General features: G+C 38.9%; 1 long non-coding RNA gene across 3 annotated transcripts in view; it reads right to left on the bottom strand.

Moving 5' to 3' along the window:
* LOC120553146 overlaps window positions 1-10,663 on the bottom strand; it is a 283,955-nt gene extending 273,292 nt beyond the window's left edge. The window contains exons 1-4 of one of the 3 annotated variants that reach the window (XR_005638115.1): window positions 10,224-10,657; window positions 6,909-6,993; window positions 5,609-5,772; window positions 2,650-2,825 (exon numbers count right to left, since the gene is read on the bottom strand). This is a non-coding gene — a long non-coding RNA (uncharacterized LOC120553146). Of the gene's footprint in view, window positions 1-2,649; window positions 2,826-5,608; window positions 5,773-6,908; window positions 6,994-10,223 lie in introns of those variants that run through there. The other 2 variants (XR_005638114.1, XR_005638116.1) reach the window with 2 other exon arrangements.
* Between the last annotated feature and the right edge of the window lie 2,675 nt (window positions 10,664-13,338).

Raw genomic sequence — 13,338 nt, 5'->3', positions numbered from 1 at the left:
GACTGCAGCACATTAACAGATGGCCCCAGTATCTCTCTCTCTCTCTCACACTCACACACACACACACACACACACACACACACACACACACACACACACACACACACACACACACACACACACACACACACACACACACACACACACACACACACACACACACACACACACACACACACACACACACAGGTGTGCAAATTACAGCATTGGACGGCCTTACCAAAGCATACAGTACCTACAGACGCTTGTTAAAGTTGTTTAACACAATGTATGTGCACAATCTAGACCTTTCTGAAAACAGTGTTTCAATATACATTCAGGATTTTTGTATGATAATAGAGAGTTAGTAGGTATGAACATGTAAAGAAAGAAAAACAGACTTTATGTAGCATCTCTTCAGTTGGTGCATACTGTAGCACAGATATTCAAAACGGGGTTCGTGACCCCTACGGGGTCCTCAGAGTTAGTGCAGGGAGGCCGCTCAATTTTGTTAATTTCTTGAACGTTTCTTTTTTCAAAAATGAAAATGTCTGAAAATACAATATAAATCTAGCATATAGCAAGATAAATGAAGATAAGCTTACTATAGCTAACGTAGCCACTATGGTAGCCATACAGTTAAGATTAAGGATTCACGGTGCCTTCCACACGTTTCACATTAAAACATAATGTATACATATTAATATTCATTCATTTCCATCCATCCAGCCCAGTTTAACATGCAACTTCATTTTATACAATATATGTACAGTAGTAGGGGGTCACTACTCAGTCGCTCTTTCAACTAAAGAGTCCTTGGCCTACGAAACATTGATCCCTGCTGTAGCACAGACCAAACACGCTTTCCAGGCTCCATGAAATGTGATAAGATTTATTGATACATTTATTGTGACAAAAAGTTTACAAAGATTGAAGCACAAAAACCAAAAGATATTTTGAGTCATACGCCAGCAGTGCTATTCTTAAGTCATCTAAAACTTGTCTATGTAACATTTTTGCTGTAATTGTGCAATTACAAGATACAGGCACATGGAGTTTCTCCTTTCTCAAATTTGCTTTAAAAAGATAATTTGGTAACAGGAACACATTTCTCACAGAGAGGAACTGTGTTCACTATATTTTAAGATGTATCAAACAATTACAAAGTCAGATTACTGTACTGTACAGATTACCAGCATGACCTATGTGCAATGTGTATTTACTGTACGTCTCTTCAAAAAGTTGTTCAGACAGCTGCAGCTGATTCAAAACCCCTCTAGTCCTCACAAAAAACACTCAATGGCGTTTTTTGCCCCCAACTGCTCCTTCCAGGCAGCGCTGCGACCTCTGCCTTCAAGGCACCTAACCCTAACCAGTGCCTCCCAACAGTGCCATCCAGGAGGCGCTGCCTGGAAGGCACAGTTGGGGGCAAAAAACGCAGATAAACCACTAAAACCAGGAAAGAACATCATTGTAGTTCTCAGATATTTGCACTAGGTTCCTGCTGGTCATAAAACAGATTTTAAAATAGAATAATTTGTATATGAAGCACTGAATTATTAAGGGTAGAGATGTGCCGATCAGCTTTTTCGACCCCCCCTCCCCCGATACAATCTTTTAAATTATTGAATATGTGTCGATACAGAGTCCCGATCCAATACTTGTTGTTGCTCAGATAATAAAGCTGCACACCGTTTTTTTGTTTACAAAAATAACTTAGTAAACAAAGTAACTAAAATATGTCGGAAGGATAAGGTTATGTAGGCTACATAACTGATAGACTGGGAAGAAAAACAATACCACTCAAATAAGTAGGCTAGTACCTGGAAATGAAAATGCATCTATAGTCGGGGACGCAATATCATCTCCCGACGTACACTACTGGTCAAAACCTTTAGAACACACCAATTTTTCCAGGTTTTTATTGAAAGTCATGCAGTTCAATGTCTTATTGTATTCTGAAATGAAAGAATAGAACAAATGAACAATTACCAGGGCTCCAGACTAACTTTTTGCCTTGGTCGCACTGGTGCGCCTAACTTTTTTTATTTAGGTGCACCCAAATTTTTCTTTGCATCGCCTTTAATGCCACAATTTCAAGGTCACCTTTTTAATCACACTCCATACATTCATATATATGCCAATTATTTTAAACAAGAATAAGGAGTTGGTACATTTTTTTTTTATTTGAAGCACAATTATACTGTACTCCAAGTCTTATAGCGGGTCCCCCCTTGCTGTCAAATGCCCCTCAGATGGCCAACACCTGTAATTTGGCCTTCTTCCCCTTTGGCCTTGGCTAAACCATCTCGCCACACTCCCTAGCATCAAAATCCTCCAAGCTGGGCCCCTCCACACTGATTATTATCAGATCTTCCACTAGTCCAGGACTAAAAATCTTATCTCTGTATTTTTTAATTGGCACAATTTCTTTCAGTTTTCGGTCTTGGTTTCCTCTTTCGGTTTCGGACAAGAATTTTCATTTCAGTGCATCCCTAGTTTTATTTAAATAGTCTCGCTTTACAATTACAATGTCAATGCACCTTTCATTACACTTAAACCCAATGTGCAGTATGGTAGAACTGCATCTCCCAACCGGCTACATCAAAACTCCACCATTAAATTTTTTGTAGTCTAATGTTTATAAGGAAAACCAAAAATGGTCAAGGATTAACATTCATCAAATGTCCTGGAACTTTATTGAACAAGTAACTGGCAGGTCTGCTCATTTTGTTTACTTCTATTTTTCAGTTTTCATCCCAGCTTTTATTCTCCCTGTCTTTTGTTAAGTTTTGCCCCATCCAAATAGGATCGGATGGGGAAAAAAGTTAATAGAAGAAAGGAACCTGAGGGAGCAGATGAGAAAACAGTAGTCACAATTCAAGCCACATACAATTTGATGACATGACCAGAAAAATCAATAGAAATTCATTGTGAGAAACCCCCTCAGAGCTTCATTGCTACAACAAAAGAACCATTCAGTGCCATCTAGCTGAAGTGGTAAGTCCTTCTCCTGCAGGAATCAAACCATGCGTATTCAAGCAGTGTATTATCCTTCTCAAATACCTGGGCGCTAAAATCTGAGAGTGCTGTATTTTCAAACACCATTTACAATTTAAGGGCAGTCAAAAACAAGCAGCAAAATGAAAAGTTAGCAGAAAGGCAAAGAAACAAAAAAGGGTCTCTACTGTTCTTTTGGCAGCCAGTTAGCCACTTTTGTTGAGCTCTGCAGAGAAGTCATAACCACTTTATAAATTCGAGGGACTTACAAGCTGCTGCGGCTACCTTTCCAGCTGCTGTTAGCTCTAATGCCAAGTTTTGATGTCAGTGCATATACTCTTTTCATGTTTGATGTTGTATTTATAGACCCAATACTGCATATCTTTATAAAAAAATAAAAATAACTATGGGCAAAGAAGATGCATTTAAAAAAAAAAAAAAATGTTATCTACAGATGGTTTGAAAAAAAAAATTACTGTACACACAATGACGGGTGGGAAATGCTGGGAAAGCAGCAGGGCCAGATGGCCTCCCAATTGACTTATATTTTTACTTTAAAGATACATTTTCAACTCCGCTTCATGAGATGTATCTAGAATCCTAAAACAATGGCTACCTCTCAACCTCACTGAGAGAGGTCTTGATCATCCTGCTTCCAAAACCTAGACCTATAGTAAATAAACACTGATACAAAAATCCTTAGTAAAATTTTGGTGAAAAGGCTAACATCAATAACCAGACTTGAGACATGGAGGGCAGACATAAGAGGACATTTCATAAAAAAAATTATTGGAAGGAGACCTGTAACGCATCTCAGAAACAAACAGCAAACACTAATTTAAAGCTACTCCAATATAATTGGATGATGCAGACATACACAACTCCTGTCAAATTAAATACATACAACAGTAATATACCTGACCTTTGTTTTAAATGCAATGAGGCTAAAGGAACATTTATGCGCTGTGTGACAAATGTAAAAACATACTGGAGGGAGGTGATCAATAAAACTATGTTCATCTTGTCTGTGAACATTCCACTTGACCCCAATATTATATTGTTGCACCTGTAGCCAACAAATCTAAATCTGAAACCCCAAGAATATAAATGTATTGATTTTGCAATACTACAGGCAAAAAGGACTATAGCTCTCATCTGGAAGAAAATGGAGGCACCTACAATTGATGCCTGGATCAAAAATATGGCGCAATGCAAGTCCATGGAGAGATTAACGTTTATATTAAAAAAAACTAATCGGGGGTGTATTAGAAAATCTGGAGACCATTTGACCAAGATATTAAAAAATGAGATATAGAGGAGATTCTACAGAGGGAAAATGCAGGACAGGATACTTAACGTTAAATAAGTGGTGAACCCCAGCAGAGGAAAGGACTGAGGCTTGTCCTGGAGGGTGATAGCAGAGGTGCAATTCTTGTTCGTTTTATATGTGTGCGTATCGTAGCTTTGCTGGAGGTGCCATTGTTCTGTGCATGTGACAACAAAATGTCAATTGTACTACTAAAAACTCAATAAAAACCTTTTCATGCAACTTCTAAATTAATTTTGTACTCCATTGTGTTGCTGGCGCTTTCTGTTGTCTGCCTACTGCCCATCTAAATTTTTCAGTTTTCTTCTCCCTCAGCTCCTCTTTACTGTTCTCCGGCTCAAATACGGATGGATTTCACTTCTTGCCATAGAGTTATTCCCCAAAGGTTTTCTCATCAATGGTTTGTTTCTCTCCAGGGTGGAACATTTTCTCTTAAGTTCCAAATGTGAACTAGCATTAGCCAGTTCAGCTAGCAATAACATAATGCAAATTCACCACTACAATCTTTTAAGTTCAATAAATAGTTAAATTGCATTTTAAATCTCGGTGAAACCAGGCCTCAACTCTCTATTATGTATAATTGTATTATCTGCTGGAAACATTAGAAACAAGCTGTCAAACAGAGATAAGCCCACTACAAAACTTGTTCAATCTGCCACTGTATACATACCTCTCCATTTAATTAACTACAGACCGATTACACCAATATATTATGTTAGTCCACCACCTGGATCAATAATACTATGTTTTATATTGCATATTAAATTGATTGACTGTCTTCATGATGAGGTAGAAGTGTGCGTCAATAAAAAAAATAAAAAATAATTGACATGAACACCAGTGCCTTCTAGAGAACAATTGGTCTGCTCCAACTTTAAACCATCTCTAAATCTCCAATATTGTCCAACTTACGTCATTCTCCAGTCTGGGCAATTCCCCGTTAAGTTTATTAAAATTGTACTCTCCAGCCCAAACTAGTCTACTTTTTACTGAGGGAGGTTTACTTCCCTACTGCCCTCACTGTGCCATACATCCAGCCCTTATATAACCCATAAGCTGGTTTTTAACTCAACAGCAAACTCTTACGGGGACAACACTTCAAAATCTCACCTGACCTTATGTTTATTCATGTGTGTAGGAGAAACAAGAAAAGCCTCCTCAAATTAGAACTAGCCAGGCAGAACTAAGGCGATCACCCAAGAGAGCAGAGATGGAGAGAGCCGAGCATTTAATTTAATATAACACACCCACGAAGAATGAGGGCGGTTGACAGCGAGAGGTTAGATAAGGGCAAAAGAGTACCTTTTAGCATAGCTGGCCTGATGCAAGTCTTGATGCAGCTGCCCTCTGGTCCCGCTGTGCAGACTAGTGAACCAAAGGGGCTGGAGTGGAAGCTGGGTCGAGAACCCTTGGTGGGCACGAAAGCTCAGTAAACAGCCGTATGCTGACCTTCGGAGGAGGACTCACTGGAAAGGATAGGGGCATATGATAATGAGAGAGCTGCAGTAGTGTGGTTCAAGTGCTAGATAAGAGTCTCAAAGGGCATTGGCTTAGCATACTGAGCAATGTTTTTATATATATATATATATATATATATATATATACACATACATATACACACACACACAGACTTTATCCACCAATGTATAATATTAACAGACTGATCCAGTTATTCTTCTCCTCTGCCTTAACCCTGAATGTAAGACGATGGCAGTGCTGCTAGATTATAATTGTAGGTATTCACAGGATGCAGTACTAGCTTTTAGAAATCCCAGTTTTTTGTTACTTCTAAACTTTAAGCTTGGAAGCCCTTGCTTTGTTTCAATGTATGAGTATAGAGCCAGTTTAAAATTAATTTGGTTTAAATTAACAGAAATGCAAAACAATGTGTTCAAATGCAGATAAGAATCTGGTGATGCCAATAAGTCTTAAAAGTACAGGTTTGATTTACTGGTGACACTTGACTACATAGAATCCTTTTATCAAGTATTTCTGCTTGGTTTTTATGTTTTCATTGGCGAGCAGCTCCAATACAATGCTGACATGACCCATCATCTGTGAGCTTTTAGTATTTAAAAAAAATTGGGTTAAGTGATTGGTTATGAATGCTTCACACAATCAAGGTCTTGTTGTGAAAAAATGTCACGGGACATGCTTTTTTTTTTCGAGATACAGGTTGTATTTTTGACATATTTAAGGTTTAGTTTTATATGTATTGTTGTTACAAATGTTAATTTTAAAAAAAAGTTCCTGTTCATATGTCCTACCTGCTTTATTAGTCTTGTTTTTAAGCGCATCACTTATTTGCTTTTATGTCTCTTGTTATTTGTTACTATGCGACCAAACTATTTCTGTTTGGTCTGTTTATAAAAAAGGTATATCTATTCTAATTTAATTATTTATTCACCAGCATACTTTTTCAAAACATTTACTTTGCATTCAAACTTAATTTGCCACAAAGTGTGATAAAGGATAAATGTTTTTAACAGTCAGGTAATTTTCCTCTATTTTGTTAGCACAAAGGTTGAACCCTGCGCTACACCTTGCTGCAGTGATTTTAGAACACACACACACACACACACACACACACACACACACTTACTTTGTACTCCTCTTCAGCATTCAAAAGCATTTGAAACTAGCAGTCAACTGCTTATTCAGCTGAGGCAATGGTCCTCCTCTGAGGACTGCACAAGTAAAGAAAAATTCAACTTCACTCATCGTGACATTAAAAACGACCTGGAGTATTTGAAGCTGTCGGGTGAAAATCCCCCAATAAGCTGCTGAACACAACAGAGCAGATATACGAGTGGAGAAGAAAGATAACACACGCCATCTATTCTTGCGAGTTTCTCTTTGAAACTTCTCTTCAGTGTACCTCTGAGACGGAGGTTCTTTGCTCCCTGCAGAGCTGCTCCAGCTTCTCCTCTCCCTGGAGAGATTTGCAGAGCGAGACAAACACCTTGGGTTTCTCTGCGGCTGTGTGTTCTCCAAAATACACCCCAGGCAACTTTAAATTAATACCTAGCACTGCCTTTCCCCTGATAATTATGTATCATCACCCATGAATGCAATAAACGGAGGATGTTTAGTGCTTTTATAATAGGGCTAAATTGTTTTGCAAATATCTTGTGCTAGATATAATGAATGCTGCATCTTTTAGACATGTGCTGAACGTCTCTACAATTACAGGGAGCTCTGCAGGTTCATATTTACATGTTTTTACAGCTCTGTGCCTTCCAGCTATGGTTTCTTTTGTCGTAAGGAAGCTGTGACCACAAATGTAAAATGTCTAGGATCAGCAGAAAATTGTTGCCTGCTTAACTCTCTCCTGTCCTTTAACCAGGACACGCTTTGTTCGCTGCTACTACAAACAGAATGCAGCTCTTCTCTCAATAGTGGGGAGATTGACAAGCCCATGGAGGTTTGTAACCGACAACAATTCTCCCAGGCTCGCTGAATGGCGGAGGCATGACTCTCCCGTCGCTACAGTATGCTCCCTCTGTTGCAGGGAGACTATGCGATTAGCCAGGAATTCACTTCTGACATGATAATTGCTGTCAAATTACAGCCAACCACCAACAATTGCGATGGCCGCTGACAGGTGAAATGTGCTTGCCTCCCAATCACAGCGCTGCACACACACAGTATGTTTATAAGCCAGAGAATAAATGCAATTTATACACCAACACAATTGTTCAAGGTTCCTCGGTCAAGCAGCCCAGTTCCATCAACACACAACTGTTGTGCTGACTGTGGTGGTGGTGGGGTAATTAAATGCTTTGTGAGGAACAGGGAACTTTCTCCTTTGTGTAAATGTGTCTTCTTATACACACCAGTAACTCATCTATAGCCTCTGAAACGTGTGTACCAGAGGGAGATTTCTACAGGCTTTAACACATGGCTGTGGATGCCCAAGGATGTGAAATCTATGGAGAGGAGCATATTAACAAATGAGCCATAAAAATCTTTCCATAAAATAGAACTGTGTCAATCTGAATCGACCATTTGGCAGTCCTTCCAGAAAAATGTGGAGTTTTTTGTGATTGTTGCGGGCAAAAATCCTTGATTATGCGGCACGTTTTCTTTAAAAATGCGATGGAATATGCGGGATATTTATGCGATGAAATTGCAGGAACTTACAAAAATTGCGGGAACTCGCAAAAACTGCGGTTTGATGAAAAAGAGAAAAAAAGTGATTCCCCCAACACCCTGCTTTTTGACGATGTTCACGTCGCATAATGACATCACTTCATAATGTTCCCATGGCAACATGGGAAAACGTCTGCTCGTGCGGGGATTATGAAAATCATGCAAGCCCTGCATATTTTGCGTGGAAATCGGCAATTTATGCAGCCAAAGTGCAGCGTATTTGAAAAAATGCGGCCCCCGCTGACTTTGGCTGATTATGCATTGAATTATGCGATCGCATAATCGCATTTTTCTGGAGGGACTGATTTAGGACCAACATTTGAAAGTAGGGACATGAAACAGGTCGCAATTGTTTCTACAAAAATTTCGTGCAGCAAAACATGTAACATGAATGGTGTAGGTGGAGAGAGCTAGCAGTTAGCCGGTTAGCTCAAAGAGTGGACACGACAACTGAACGAGATTCTACACTGATACTTTACAACGTCGACCATACAATGCCAGGTCTCCACGGCGCTATACTTATCATAGGTACAAGCATTTTGTGCATTAAAAAGGGGTGAATATCCCCCAAATTGCAGAAACAGAAAATCTGACAAATGTTTATTACTCATAAAAGTCTCCTTTAAAACATAAATAGTCCTAAGAGCTCGAAGTGGTGGAAAGTACTGAAATACTGAAAATGGTGATGCCACAATTTCCCATTGCAGCCCACGTTAAGGGGAGACAAACAGGTGAATAGGTAAAATATTTTCAAGTAGATATCGTCTTAGATTTTGGATATCGCAATAATCGTGATATGACACAAGTGTTGTCTTTTCCTGGTTTTAAAGGCTGCATTGCAGTAAAATTATGTACTTTTCTTAACTTACCAGACTGGTATAGCTGTTCTATTATTTGCCTTTTCCCCACTTAGACATTATGTCCACATTACTGATGATTATTTATCTAAAATCTAAGTGTTGTCTAATTGTCAACCCTAGAATATCGCCGCAATATCGATAGAGGTATTTGGTCAAGAATATCGTGATATCTGATTTTCTCCATATCACCCAGCTCTATTTTCAAGGTCCCATGGCATGAAAATTTCACTTTGAGGTTTTTTAACATTAATATGCGTTCTCCCAGCCTGCCTATGGTCCCCCAGTGGCTAGAAATGGCGATAGGTGTAAACCGAGCCCTGGGTAAACAAAAAGGATCTTTAACTTTAACAAACATGTCTCTCTCTTTAGAGATCCTTTCCATAATGTAGTCAGACACTTAGAATAATAATCTGAGCCTGTTAGTGGCAAAAACAGCACTTTTAGTGAACGGAATCTGTGGCTGCCGATTACAGCGTTCTCACGTTCTCACTCATCGAATTTATTTCCTACGCCTATTAGGCAGAGTAGCAATCTACATGAAGTGAGTTTTTGGAGGGGAATTTGTCATTAACTTTTAGTATTAGACCAACATAATTCAATAATATGCCTCTCACAGCAGAAATTTTGACTCGTCATAGTAGGAAAAGCGCAGGTGTAACCAATTAAGGCATTAACATGGCTGTTGTATTCTGTGTTCCTGACAGTGGGCAAGAAAATCAAAGCAGCTAAATTTAATTCAGTAATCATTCATTTTAGTTTTTACACATGTAAATATGTAAACTAATTATTTGGACAAATGCAAAACCAGAAAATTAGCTAGCTAGTTACACAATTTCACATGTTGCTATCACATTTCGCCCAGTTTAACCCAGGTGATAACGTTAATACGAATGGATACCAATTACCTGTTCTCCTCCACTTGCACTCTGTTACACTGCGCAATTCCCCGTTTGTATGCGCTGTCAAATTCTTCTTGAGTATCTCCCCTCCGAATAACACACAAGGGTAGCTAGCAAAAACGCGTCTCCTCTGACAAGCTAACGTTAGCAGTTAGCTCCCCCCCCCCAACCGAAGAACCACTCCACGTTAAATCTGCATTATTTTAGCAGAGGTTTGCTTTATAACAATATCCGAGGTTGGAGGGCACCGAAGTGTTTAATATAAAGTTTTTCTTCAAAAGTCACACTTTCACTTTTGAGCTGTAGAAGATTAATCCACGGTGTACACGGCGAGTGACCACAGTTGCTACAAAAGAAATACTACAACTAGCAAATGACGACAACAGCACCTGGCATATAGCCAATCACATTGCAGCAGGGCTACGGGCACGCAGGTGGCATCCAGCATCGCTTTTGTTTTCCCACACTCAAGGCGCGTGACATTTAGAGCGTGTGGCGGCCTTTCGAGCAAAGCTCATTAAATCACCTTTTAAAAACTATTCTATCCACTGCCCTTGAATTGTATAATAATTAGAAATAACAGCTAGCAATTGGCTGAGGGTGTTTTATGTCATAAATGAATCTAGAATTATATTAATTCCTAATTACTCAATACCATGTATTAACCTTGTTTCCTGCTGCCAGCAGGTGGGGCTCCATCTGCCCCAAATTACCCTTCTATTCTTACCTGATCAGTGGGTCAGTCTCTTTTAGCTGCCTTGTCCCTATTTTATACAGTCTATGGTTTGTCACAAGAAATCCAAAGAAATAGCCCATTCCACCTATAAAGAAGATATACAGTATTCGCCTTAGCAAGTTTGAATACAGTGCTACATTTTATGTAAAACCTTCCTCACTAATTGTGCTTTTAAATGGTGATAGATTTACAATCCATGCGATTCCCTGCCAACAATTGTTAGTCCTTCCCTAAATCACTTTCCACTTCCTTCCAGAGTAGGAAGTGAGCCAGTTAATCCCTGGGGGTGCATTATGTCTCATCTCTTATGATCTTTTCAGCGCTGAGAGAGTGTTTTGCATATGTGAAACCTCAATACCACATAAAAGAAAACAACTTCTAAGTCACAAATCTCCAAACGGTCATAGAAATCTGTCAATAAATCCATTTGTATTACATAGGTAGCAGTTTATTGAACTTGTAAATGTGTTAGGTGTCATTATGCATGACCTTAGTTTTTCTACACTCACAAAACCATAAAAGTTTGAACATTTATAATAATTTGCTGCTTCAACATTACATTCAAAGCTGTAAATTGTTATAGCTACATTTTGTTAAAAACACAATATTTACATTAATTGTAATACACAAATTTTATATTTGGTATTCTTACATTAATCTCATCATATAATTTACAGGTTCTCAAGTACTGATTAATGTGAATATTTAATCTCAAAAATTCACAACAAATCAAAAAGTAAATTAACCATACAAAAATGAAAAATACAAACAATACTAAAGCTAACCCTCCCCAAAAAGAAAATGGTGCACGGAATTTAACATTGATGAATATTTTATGTCTCTTTTTTACAAAACAATGTGAAATGTGCTTGCCACAGAACACTTACTTCACTGCAGCAATGCAATGTGGTTGAACTGAGCAACTATTTATAGTGCAGCCAACTCACGTCCATTTTTTTAATTAAACACAAAGTACATCTCAACTGTACAAATATTTGACAATGATTAGTTTGTAAATATTTCTTCAATAGAGTGTCAGTCCTCATGTGTTTTAAGGTGACTGCTGACAGTGAAACTCCAATTACTGCTTTGTCAAATAGAGTTCATAATAACAGTACTGGTCGTTATACAGATGATAAAGTCTGGTTTGTGCTTATCTTGAGTCACATCTGATCTGTAGATTACAGTTTAATTAGGATTTTTGGGTAAAATCACATTAAAAATTCTTTCTTAAAAGGTCTTTTTAGTTGAGCATTTCCAAGCTTCTTGATTCCAGGTCCTAGTTCAAAAAGGTTTCTTTACAGCACATTGTACATTTTCCCTTTGGCATTTACAATGCGGTACCCCTTAAAATCTGTTGTCATGTACATCATGCAGGAGGGATAGGGTGTGTTCACATAAATGGCAATGGTCAAAGGCAAAGTCCAGCTTCTAAACATGCAATTGCACCAGCGTTTTCCCGTGTGTTTGGTCCAGGCTTGTGATTTCATTTTTAATGGGTGTAATTTTTGGTAAGAGAAAACGGCAGTAGAGTGGGTTGTTAGAAAACATCCCACTAAAAACTTTTCTAGATTTACATATAACCACGTGGAATTAAATTAACCTCAAAATTGCTGTCATTACTGTGCCCAAGATACCTTTACCAAACTGTATGTATCACTGCATTAAAATGTAATTTCTGTCAGAATTTTAAAGGGGTGATAGAATGCAAAACCGATTTTACCTTGTCATAGTTGAATAACGACAGTTTGGTGGGTAAATAGGACATACATAGAACGTCAAAATCCCATTGACACCTCTTTCCTCTGCAAATCTCACAATTTGAAACTGCCTCTGAAAACGGGCAAATCTCAACGAACCACCGAGTTGACGTCAACTCTGTGGCTCCTCCTTATTTGGCTCTAGTCTCTACCTTTGTCACGCCCCAACATTTACATAGGCTACACCACTGATCTGAGATCAGGTAGTCTTCTGAATAGGTCGTGCAGATCTCAGAAATTGTATACATTGTTCGTCTGCTATTTCATCACTAAATTCACTTCTGAGACTTTTTTATGAGAGAAATCAACTATGTAGAGGTCAAATATGTGCAGTTTTACGAAAATTGATGGCTAATTGCAAATTTTGTCCGACTGTGTGTCGGAGTTCAGCAGGAGCTCAGCAGGCTAACGTGACAGCGGCCGGTGATGCCTCGCCGCCCGGCGTGTCCTGCTGTGAGCTAGATGGATCTCTGTCACGGCCGGCAGCCTGCAGCGCTCCATACCCACGCAAAGTCACCGTTTCTGGGTTACAGGACTACAAAATGACGAGGCCCTGATGGAGCTCCAGGGCCTGCATCTCTCCCTCTCCTCTTCCTGCTAAATGGGCGGATGAGCTCTATCAATG

The sequence above is a fragment of the Perca fluviatilis genome, chromosome 23 (assembly GCF_010015445.1).
Source record: "Perca fluviatilis chromosome 23, GENO_Pfluv_1.0, whole genome shotgun sequence".
NCBI classification, from domain to species: domain Eukaryota; kingdom Metazoa; phylum Chordata; class Actinopteri; order Perciformes; family Percidae; genus Perca; species Perca fluviatilis.
This window is presented reverse-complemented; position numbering and strand designations above follow the sequence as displayed.